Raw genomic sequence first — 12,721 nt, forward strand, 5'->3', positions numbered from 1 at the left:
AGGGAGGCTTCGAGCTCCTGGACCTTCAAGAGGGCTTTCTCCAACTCGGCCTTCGCGGTCGCCAAGGCATCTTCAGTCGCCTTAGCCTCCTGAAGGGAAGCCTGATGCTCGGCTCTCATATCCTCGAGCTGAGTGTTGGCCCTGATGATGCTCCGGTGGAGAGCGACGACACCCTGCGAGAAATGAAAGATAAAATTGCCTTAGAGGAAAAACAGGGCAAAGTGTAAGGGTAGGAGCTTTACAGAGAAAACAGGGCAACTTACCGTTAGGGTCATGCTCATTGAAGACTCCATCACCCCAACCGGGCTCAGTGTCTCAATGGCCCGAAGTTCCTTCTCGGTGAACTTATAGATATGGTTGACGGCGTAGTTCACCGACTCGTACACTATCCCCCAGAAGGCCTCTGGGATCTTCTCCAGGTCCTGAGGGTTGACTGGGATGCGCACATCGGAAGCCGCCACGGCCGGAGTCCCGAGCTCCGTTCCTTTGTCCTGAGTGGCGGCTGGAGCTCGCGGGGGTGGTGGAGGCATTTGGCCTGCTCCTGCGGCAGGAAGAATTGCTCCCGTGTCCTGGGCGGCCGGGGTTTTCTCCTTCTCCTTTGCCGGAGACTTGGTGGAGGTCCCAGCGGCGCTCCTGGACCCCCAGAGCCTTTTTAGTCTTGGTTCGGCTGAGGGGATTCCCCCGAAGACTGCGCCTCGCAAGCTATCCTCAGGCTGAGACATCTCTTCTGTCGAAACAAAAACATTGTTAGTACAAGTTAGCAACCATATAGACAAGGACAAAGGGTTAAATATAAAAAGTGTGCGAATACTAAGGGAGCCCTACCCCCCGAGCTGGAAGAACCTAAGACGATTATTTCCCGAACTGGCGCAAGTTCTAGGTCCGGTTCTGACTCAGGGCTAGATTCTTCTACATACTGCCTAAGCCCCGAAGCATAGATACCCCTCTGGAGTGATGGCCATGTGCGTAGGTTGGTCCCATACTTCTCGAATAGGATCGACCTAAAGGCTAAGGTGTTATCTACTACTACGGTACCCCTAGGCCGGCTCTCTTGGTGATCCAGCACGAGCCGGTCGACACAATGGAGCAGGAGTGTGTTCAGGTCCGGATCGCTTCGGTGACGATGGACGAGCTGCCTAGGATTGAACCTAGCCAGACGGGGGTCTGCGGTGGCCCTATCTAGACTCCTAAACAAGTAAGGGTTACCTTGGCCAGAAGGACCCGCGGCTGCTCCGGATTGGATCCTCTCCTCACTCATCCTCTGGGCGACCTCCAAGGTCCTCTTCCTGCTCCTCACAAGCGGAACTTCGTCGCCCTCGTCCTCCTCGTCTTCATCTCCCGCGACCTCCTCCACGATGATGGGTCTGGTGTCCCGAGTTGGGGGCGGCCCCTGGGGCCTCTTTAGGTTCAGGGTCTGATTTGGAAAAATCAGCTTGCAGAACACCATCGTCTCGTCCGTCACGAGCGCGCGATAATCCTTCTCACTGGGGGGCAAGCCCGCCAGTGTTTCATATTGGCCCCCGAGGGTCACAGACTTCTCTATCCTCGCGAAGATGGCTGCAAGATTAGTTTGAGTCAGAATGGGGTACGGGAGGAGCTAAAATAACACTTAAAAGGCAAGCTAAGGACGAGAGAAACTTACGAGGACGATTGAAATAGTGGTGCTCGCAGTTCCGGAAACCAGTTGACATGAAGAACTGGTCCTTAAAATCATTGGGGTGGCTGGGCAGCTCGATGACCGCCGCCGTATTGGGAAACCGGGTTAAATAGTAGAACCCATCACCTCGCCCCCGCTGGTCCGGGCTGGCTTTGAGGCAGAAGAAATATAAAATATCTGCAGGAGTAGGGACCTCCCACTCGTTCTTCTAGAACAAATACCTCAACCCTGCCAGCAGACGGTAGGAATTGGGGGGGAGCTGAAATGGGGCCAACCCCACATAGTTAAGGAAATCAGCAAAGTACTGATCTAGTGGAAGGAAGGCCCCTGCCTTAAAATGTTCACCACTCCAGGCCGCGAATGACTCGTCGAGCGGCGCACAGCTCCGCTCGCCCTCTGAAGCAGGTCGAGCCACTACGGACGCTTTCCCCAAGGCGATGTTGTGGGAAAGGAAGATTTTGTTAATCTTTGCCTGGTCGGTTATCTTCGAGACGATCCTTTCCGCCTCAAAGAAGGCATCAGGGGCCACCTCGACCTCCTTCTCCACTGTCGGCCTGAAGCGGGGGATCGGGGAGCTAGGCATCGCCACCTTCCCTTTGTCCTACTGGGAGGCCGAGCTGCTGACGTTCTTCTGTGGGAGATTTCTCTTTGGAGCCATCTGGTTGCCTAACGAACAAAAGAAAACATTTCAGAAAAGGCGACCCAAGCATGAGGAAAAAGCAATTATTATTTGCACGAGCTGAGGTAAGCCCAGCCCGTGGAGAGTGGGACCACGCGGTTCGATGAACACGCACCTGTGCTCCCAACCGATCCCCGATTACTCGGGATTCGTGTGTCAGGAGGGTCAGGATAGAATTTTCCTTGGGGGGAAAGGTTCAGTAGGCAGAAAATTGCAAAACCGCTTGTGAGGCGTGTTCCCTAAGCTACCCGGTTTTGCACCCGAAATTCCCAAAACTCCTACCCAGAAATTTTCCCCAGAAAAAGCATCTTGAAACCCATACTCTAAAGCGATTTCCTACAACAAATATGCCCTAGCCAAAAAAGGCTGTCACCCTCTATATCCACAAAACCCAGCAAACCCTTACATGCGGCTACAGTAAATTTTTTTACCTAAGCTACAGTAACATATTTTCAAAACACACTGGGTCAGGAAACTTACAGTGTGTGGCTGGGAGGTAGACGGAGGTGTTGCGTTGGTAAGAGATTCGTTGGTGTAATAGCTTCGAAAGCTTCGGAGAAGTCCGTGCGCCTAAGCTTCTTGAACGCTGAAAGTGGCAGTAGCGGGATCAAGGGTTTCGTTCTTCTGGAGATATAAAGAGAAGAAGAAGAGGAGCTTGAAGCTTGAAAAATTTCAAATGAAAGGGTGGCCCATGCGTAGGGTGGCCACCCCTTTTTATATGCGTAAAGGATCACGTATAGAGGGCCGTTGGATGGCCCCAATGGGGGATCCGAGGCCCTCCACTCGAAATACGAAACGACGGCTGGGCATGGGCTAGGCCATTAAATGCGGTTCTCGTAAGACGTACCGTCACCACCCACGATGTTCCACGTATCAGACGCCTGCATAAAAGGTGGAATGCGAAGAGTTCATGGGGAAGTCCAAAAGCCCCTACTGTGGTCTTATATACGACGTGGTATACCACGAGCAGGAGCTTGGGGGGCAGATGTACGCCCTGGTTTTCCCACGGGCTGGTTAGCAAGCCGAGCTGCTGACTAATCGTAGTTATCTCATGAACTCCCCTAAGACCGGAGCTTCTGTCGTTAACTCGAGGAAGCCCAAAGGGCTCCCCTCCATTGTCCAAGACTGGAGCAGGCCCCCTGAAGGCCGAAGGTCGAGTCCAGTATGCAGCTCGCGGTACGAGCTGGATATGGGGCTGTGATCCCTTGAGAAGTAAACACACGCAAGGTAAACGTGCATATATCAGGCATCACGTGTCTGATATCCCTTTGACTTCTCGGACACGCAGCAGGAACGTGCGTGTTCAGACACCCAAGGTGGGGTTGGGCCGTGCGGCCCATTACTTCCTTACCTATTGATTTGACCACACTTATGTGTCAGGTTTAGGAATTAATCATGAATGTCACAGAATTGATACGACAAGTAAGAAGGTCACGGGATGATCTCCCTACCAACTTCCAGGTGCCTTCTCCTATAAATATGGAGACCCTGGGAGTTGATAGGGGTTGGAAAAATAATCTCTTGTAAGAAATACTTTGTAACCAAATACTCAGTACATATCAATAATATTGACTAGTGGAGTAGAAGGATTTTAACCTTCGAACCACTTAAAAACCGTGTCTTGAGTCACCCCTTTTGTCCTCTAAGATCATATATCTATTTCGGTTCACATTTAGCACTAATCATTTTCTCTCATTCTCTTAATTGCCTGTTGGCGAAGAACCGCGTCAACAAGTTACCAAATATATTTTTATTTTTTAAAAATAAAGAAACAAAAATAAAAATAATATTTCAATTTTTGTGTTTAAAAAATTTAAAAACAAAAATTTTACCAAACACAACCAATGTTTATGAATATTTTTTATTAGAGCTTTTTATGTATATATGTTTATGAAATATTAAGTAATTTTTGTTTAAATATATTTATCAATGGTGGTTATATGGTTTTTCTATTTTTTACTATTTATTATTAAAATTAAATATAAACTTGATGTATTAATAAAATCACATAATGTATATCCTTGTAATTATTTCAAATATATTTCAAATATTTTTATAATTATTTTTATATTTATTACAATTGTAAATACAGTTGGTACATAATTAAATTATTTATTAAAAAATATATCTATACTATATATATTTATATATGCATTGATAAGGTGCTGCTACATCTTTTTTTTTTTGTCCGTTATGTATATACAAATTTGAATAAATTTTGTTATGCTTCATTCTCGTCTTTTTCATCTTTCCCTGCGTACGTTTTAGTTAAAACATGATCTTTACCTTATTTTTTATTTAAATTGACTTAATTGTTATTTTGTTGTCATTTTTTTACACTTGCACGTGTTATTTTTATGCTACCTCATACAATATCATAATATCATCTTCTCTGTATTTATGCCACAGCCACCTCCTACCAAGAGATAATGATTAATCTTATTATATTATATAAGTAATTTTTTAATTTTTTAAACTTCATAGTAAAAAGAGGATAAGTCATAATTTTAATTTTTCGTTCTTTATTTCTCACCAAATTCTCTTTAAATAAATAAATAAAAAATAATCATTTGTATAAAAAAAACCTCCACAACTGACTGTCTCTCCTTCTTTTCGTAGGTTTTATAGAAGAAAGAGAGAGATTTTACTCATCTCAAGCTTAGAACCTTTCTCTCATTCTCTTCGCTTCTAAGTTATATCTCAAACATTCATTTTCACATTCCATTGCAGATTACTTACCATTTGATTTAGAATAACAACCTTAATACAATGGTTTCTAAATCCCGGTAATTGATGTTCGTTAGAAATATGTATCTAATCCAACTTTAGTTTGTATATGATATATGAGTATTATATATAACGTAGAAGCATTTAAATACACATCCATTGCTTCTCCAAGAAATATGAAATACATATGAAAGCATATTACATATACAACAGAGACAATACATATTAATAATTATGAAGTAAATTTATACGTATAGGGGAAGCTTATAATTTAGATGTAAGGAAAAAATAGCAATAAATGAAAATCTTTTCACTAATATTATTAAAGGTTTCAGCGGAGTTAATAAGTTAATAAAATTGGTAGCATTAGGATTTTGGAGAAAAATACTGACATAATTTTAAAAAAAATAACATAGGATTCTCATATATTATTTGGCAACCATCATATCAACATATCAAATAAATAAAAACTCAACTATTAAGAAGAAACAAATAACTATCTATGAATGAATAAAGAAAATGAAGATCAGAGAAGAGAAGACAAACACATTTTTGTTAATTATTTTAATTTATTCAGGTCATTTTATATATATAACCTGCTTACATTTTAAGAATATTGACTTTAATTGGCTATGATTTTAACTTGTAATTTTCAATATAAAGCACAATTTGCTTGTCATCCTTTTATGCTAGAGTATTTATATACATGGCATAACATATAAATATAAAAGTATTTATGAATGTTTGAATAGTTATCATTGAACATTTTTTATCATTTGAATTGAAAATCGGCACGTTCTAAAACCACTTATTAGTTGTTTCTTTCTGGTTTGTATTTATTGGGAGATCCTAATATTACATCATCTGTATTATTTGGTCATAGGAGGTCTCTTTAATGTGTTTCATTTCCAATATGTTATTAGGCCATCTCCAATGCAAGATGTAAATTTTGTGCTAAATTTAGTATAAAAAATAAGTTAATATTATATTTGGCTCAATATTTGCAATTGTGCTCGAATGCACAAGATACAAATTAACACAAAAAAATCAATAATTCATTTAATATTTATGGAGAACATATACAAATCAATTTTTTTATTACCCAAATTATGTACTCCAATAAATTTTCTATTAAAATAAATACAAAACTAATATATGGTTGATCATCAATTGCCAATTACTCAAATATAATAATTAGTGGCAATATGGTAAATAAAAAAGTAGCATTTATTGATATGCCAAATTTGACTCATATTATATTTTGTACCAAATTTGAGACAACTGTTAGCATGTGTCAAGTTTGGCACATTTTTTAGAACACCGTTGGAGTTATACTTTTTATAAGATGTACTAAATATAACATTGCACCAACTTTTAGGCACTCCATTGGAGATGCTCTTATGAAGTTTCTCAATCTACATAGTTATCTTTTTTGAAAACATACTACTCGGTCTGATAAGTGTGTTAGTTTTCTTTTTATATTTTACTTGGTATTTCCTTTCTAATATATTATTATGAAGTTTCTCTAATGTATATAGTTAGTTTTATTTTTAAAGAAACAAACTACTTAATGTAATAAGTTTGTTAGTTTTCTTTTCTATTGAATCCCCTCGTTTAAGTTTTCCTTTACACCTAATTGGAGTTTTTAAGAATAACTATTTATCTATAATTAATTGATTTGCAATGTAGTTATTATTAATTTTTTAATGAGAGAATGAGACCGTTTATTTCTTCAAAATTAATAAACTATTTGTGAAGTTGTAAATAGTTTAATTAAATATTTAGAAAAATATTAATTTACAACTAAGTTATCTTTTTGCAAACTATCAATTTATTAAAAAAAAAATTGTCAGAGAACCAAAGGAGTGAAAAAATACATAATAATAATAATAAATAATTTAAATTCAATAAGTAAAAGAGTCAATTCAATTTTCAAACCAAGAGAAATAAATTATTAATTATGAACTATTTGTTTATATTATTATTTACTTTGTTCAAGTACAAAAATTCAAAACAATTTTTTTTACTTATTTCTTTCTAAATTACTTTTGGTCTTCTCGCAATAAGCAAAATAATAATAATAATAATAATAACATTGTTAACGGGTTGCTCGCGCCTAAGCACAAACTATTCACTAATATATATATAAACGTAGAAGTAGGTGGATATCCTCATTTCCACCTACTTATTTGATTTTTTAATCTTTTTGTGACATTTGATTGTTAACTTTTATTTATTTTTTATCTTTGTATCTGTGTTCTTTTTAACTGATTTACTTTGTAGCTCCTTATTGAGTGGCATTTGCCACACGTTTCTACTCCTCTAAGTATAAGAAAAAACAATTGAATAAATAAAGATAAATTATAGTAAATTACCCAAACGAATAGTATCAAGAAACTAATATATCCAATTTTAAAATTGTAGCTAAATTGTCTTTTTCTATAATTTTATTTATTTATTGAAGAGTGTATGACTTTAATATAGTGGTATATGTATATTAGTTTTGTTTAATTATTTTAAAGTTATAATTATTTTTTAAGTTTTTTATGGATTGTTGGTATATTATTTTCTAACTAGTGTATATGTTTTTTGTGATATGATATATAATTTTTTTTTATGATATTTAGTTTCTATCTTATTATACATAATTGTAGTATATAATTTTGTATCATGGTATATATATTTTAATGATAATATATAATTTTGTTAGCATAGTATATATATATATATATTTTTTAGTAATAATTTTGTAAGTTTTATTGGTATATTATTTTTACTCAATATATGTATTTTGTAGTATGATATATCATTCAACAACCCATAAGAAAAAAAAATCAAAATAACTTTAAAATAAAAACTATTATACATATACCATAATATTAAAATATTTAGAACAAAATAGTAATTTGTTAAATGGTATATTTGGTAATATGTAATATTAAAAATATAATTAGGTTATTTTACTGCAAAATTAAAAACATAAATATTTACTTACTTTCACGCAAATAAATATGGGAATGAGAATTTAAAACACTTCCTATATTTAGTTCAAATTTGTAATAAGTAAAATTAATAATTTTCATAAGTCCTGTATTTTAAAAATAAAATAAATTATTTTATATATTTGAATTTAATATTAAATTAATTATAAACCTCTCTACTTTCTAAAGTTGCTGACTACTCAAAACAAACATAAATGTAATTTGCACCAAGCCCCATAAATAAGCTTTTCATTAGTGTTTTTCTCAAACAGCCACGTATTTAGGTGACTCATATTTTTGGATGATCTTTATCTTTTAAATATAGGTATTAAATTAATATATATCTTATTACTTTAATAAATTAAATAGATAATTTATTATGAAAAGTAATTAAATAGTAATTGTATAACGGATAACAGGCCTTGGCACGTAACCTTTCACAAGTCTATACTTATATAAGAAGTATGGATAAAGTAGGTCATCAACCAATATTTTTTTCCAATTCTACCTTTAACATTATCTTCCAACTCTGTGCAGTAACATACTTTTCCAAATAAATAAATAAATAATAATAACTTTGTCATAGGGGTGAACATTTAACCCGCAAAACTCGAAAAACTCGCAAAATCCACTCAATCCGAAGCCCGAGAATCCGAATTTTCGGAAAATTCGTTCATTTCGGGCTTAACCCGATTCGAACCCGACATATATCGGGTCGGGTTTATAATTTGGTCATTTCGGGTTCAGGATAAAAAAAATAAAAAAAATTAGAAGATAACCCTAAAATATAATTTTCGTGCTTATGTTCTTTCTTCTCTTTCACTCTCAACAGACACAAAAGACGCCTCTCCCTCCCTCAGCAGCCGCGCAGCAACTCCATCCACCACCACCACCACCGGCTCTTCTCTTCTCGCCTCCCTCACTCACCAACCCTTCTCTCTCACGCACAATCAAGAAAGACTCATGATAGCACCTCGGATCCTCCCTCCCATAGTCGTACTCAGGGAGCACGCCAGCCACCAACAGGGACCTCCTCCCTTCGCCGCCACAGTGCCACCACCAGCAAGCCAACTCTCCTCCCATCCCAGTGACTGTGACTCTGTGAGTGTGAACCTATTTATTGTATGTATATATCTATTTACTTAAACTTTGTATGTATATTTAAACTCATTCATTCATGGTATATATATATATATATATATATATAAAAGCTTATACATATACAATAATGTATTGAATGTTTGATAGTATTGATTGTTTGATGTTAGTTTTTTTATATATATATATAAAAGTTTATACATATACAATAATGTATTGAATGTTTGATAGTATTGATTGTTTGATGTTAGTTTTTTTACTTATGGTTGTTGTTTCTATTTAATGGAAAATGTTAAAGGGTTTGCGTTTGTATTTTTATGCATGATTTGATCTGTTTTTGTTGTTGCTGGCTCCTATCATGATATTGTAAATATGAGTATGCTTAATTTTTTTATTTTGTTGACAAATTTTGGTTTTTAAAAAAAAAAATGGTATTTTTGCAAAATTGGACTTTTCGGCCCAAAATCCATAGGCCCAGCTCAACCCGAAACCAAACCCGAAACCCGAAAATTTAAAATCGATTTCGGTACCATTTTTCTCCATCCGAAATCAACAAAACCCGAACCTGATGAACCTGAAACCCGAAAATCCGACCTGTGTACATTTATTGGCTTATTTTTTTTTTCTGACATTGTGTTTGCCACATTTATCCTATATTAATTTATATCTCAACTTTTTTTTTTCTGTTTTCGTCAAATGTATAATCTGTACATTTATATATGGGTTTTTTAATTAATATCACAGATTTTTGTTTTACACTGTTCCAATTTTTTTATTTTAAAAAAAAGGGTTTTTTGCCTAGTCTTTTCTCAGCCCTTACCCACGTTGCACACTCTCTCTCACACATATATATTATCATGTGTTACAAAAATATATATTATAAAACTTGTAACATATATTTCCCTAAAAAAAACTTGTATTTAATATGTCACCGTGACATGATTTAATTAAAATCTACTTAATATTAGAGTAGAAGATATCCAACTGTTCTTAACTAAAAGTGGCCACATGTTACAAAAATGAACATGTAGAGACTAAAGAGTAGACATTTAATTAACATTATATAAAAATAAAAACAAACCACCAAATATTTAGTACAATCTATTGATACACCAAATATTAGAAGACTTCAACTATATATACACCTTAAAGTTGTGATCATTTAAAAATGTTTGATAATTACTTTTTGTTTGTGCATATCTTCTTCACATATATATGTGGTTGTGTTTGTATAATAGTACATAATGTATATTTTTTTTTTACATGTTTGATCGGTTTTGGAGTTTATAGTAAGTGTCTCTATATTTAGTTATCATATTGTTGTACTCTTTTCTATGTAAATATTTTATTATTTTATCATTTTTTATGTTTTTCTGGTATGTTTATATTGTTCACAACAAATAAATTAAAGATGAATATTACTAGTGAATTTACTTTTTCACTTTTTTAATTTTTCACTTTTATCCAAATATTATCCTGTATTTTAATAAAAAAAATACTAAATTTAAATAAGGTCGATGTTGTAGATTAATTTGGTAAATAATTTGGATTTACCAATAATTAAATTTATTAAAAAATATATATGTTTGTAATTAATATATATATATATATATATTTGACAAAATAATTGTAATTAAATTAGAAAAATAAAAAAATCTTAGCATATATATATGTAAGACAATTCTCCTATAGGGGTTTTACTTTAAGTTCTACCAGTGTGGCTCTTCATTGTTTTCGACTCGTGAACAGTTTTCGGCGCGATTTTTTTTATGTCCGTGTATATTGTAGTTGTTTAGAGGATCCTGGAAATTTTCAGAAAATTCAGAATAGTTTACAATACCGAAAACTAGGTTAAATATGTTTTCCAAGCGCATAAAAAAATCTAGTCACGCGTGCAACAACATGTTTGAACCTAGTTTTCGGTACCGTAAACTATTAAGAATTTTCTAAAAATCGCGCTGATGCTCTAAATAGCTACAATATACACGATCATAAAAAAAAATCGCGTCGGAAACTGTTCGAAGGTCGAGAACATTGAGAGTCCCACCAATAAGGCTTAAAGTGAAACCCTATAGGAGAATTCTCATATATATATATATATTAAGTTACCTCTTAGAAAAATTATTCATTGGTATGTTTGAGACAAAAATATTTATTTTATAAAACAAAAAATAATGTTTATGAATATTTTTTTATGTAAGTAATTTTTGTTTCAAATAGATTTATTAATGGTGGTTATATGATTTTTCTACTTTTTTTACTATTTACTATTAAAATTTGTTACACCCAAATTTCGAGAATGGAAATTTTGATCTCGAAGTCAGGCTCGTAAAGTGTAAGCTTGGAATAAACATGTTCGTCATAATCAGCTTTAATGAAAATATCAAGAAAAGTCTCGCTGAGCAGTAAGTGTGACAACATCAAAATTAACGAGCTCGGAAACTATATGGTCTCAGAGGTGTTCCGATATTATAAGTCAAGCTCGAAGCTACAATGACAAATGGTTCAGCACTTGTATAAATCTCCCGATTTATTTGCTACCATCAGAGAAGACGGTTCGAGCTCGAGGATTATGAGCTCGAAAAGGATGATCTCGGCAACATTATTTGTGGAGAACATAGGCAAACCGAGATATCGAGCTCGTGATGGGTGAACACTCTCGATGGCATATGAGTCTAGTGTTCAAGCTCGTAAGCCGTGTGTGAACATGTTTATTGTTATAAAATCCCTATGTTTAAGGGATCAGATGTAATCTGTTATTAAATCCCAAATATCATGGGATTTATACACGTAGATAATTGTTGGTTTTAATAGATCAAATTAGAGATTATACGCAGCAGAACAACAATCAAAATTGTTAATTTAGCCCCACAAGATTTCTAGATCTACTTCTTCACATAAATATATATATATATTGAATCAAATAGATGAATAGAAAATTACCTCAAGTCCTTGCTGCTATCTTTTTGTACGGAAAAAACCCTTGAGATCTCACACCAGGATCTTCCAAAATGTTCTCAGCACACAAAGAACGAGTGTGAGCTCGCTATACAAAACAATAGGCAAAATCTGTTTATCAGATGTTCTCAACACATGAGATCTGATAAAGTTTGGACCTAAGTTTGTGAAGAACAGTGACCTATGCTTAAATCATTGTTCTATTTATCTCAGGGAGATTTCACGATCTGTTTTTTATCACTGAAAAGTATCGCTATGAAAAATTGATCTCTTATATTTAATATATCCAATATATTAAAAATAAAATATTAGTTATTTTAAACAATTTAAAAATTACTAATCAGTTATCAGATTTTGTTTAAATAATAATATTTGAATCATATTACAATATCTCATTATTTATTTAATATTTAAATAACTAAAATTATGGAACAAAGAAACTTCTAGAAGCTTCTTGTGCATGTTACATGTAGCACATCGACTGTGCACTGTACTACACGTCCACCACATGCCAGGGAAGACATATGATTTTTTCCAATTTTCATAATTATTTAAATTATAAAAATCCAAAAAATAAATTAATTCAAAATTAATTATATTTTTGTTAAATCAAATAATTAA

The sequence above is a fragment of the Humulus lupulus genome, chromosome 4, assembly GCF_963169125.1.
Source record: "Humulus lupulus chromosome 4, drHumLupu1.1, whole genome shotgun sequence".
NCBI classification, from domain to species: domain Eukaryota; kingdom Viridiplantae; phylum Streptophyta; class Magnoliopsida; order Rosales; family Cannabaceae; genus Humulus; species Humulus lupulus.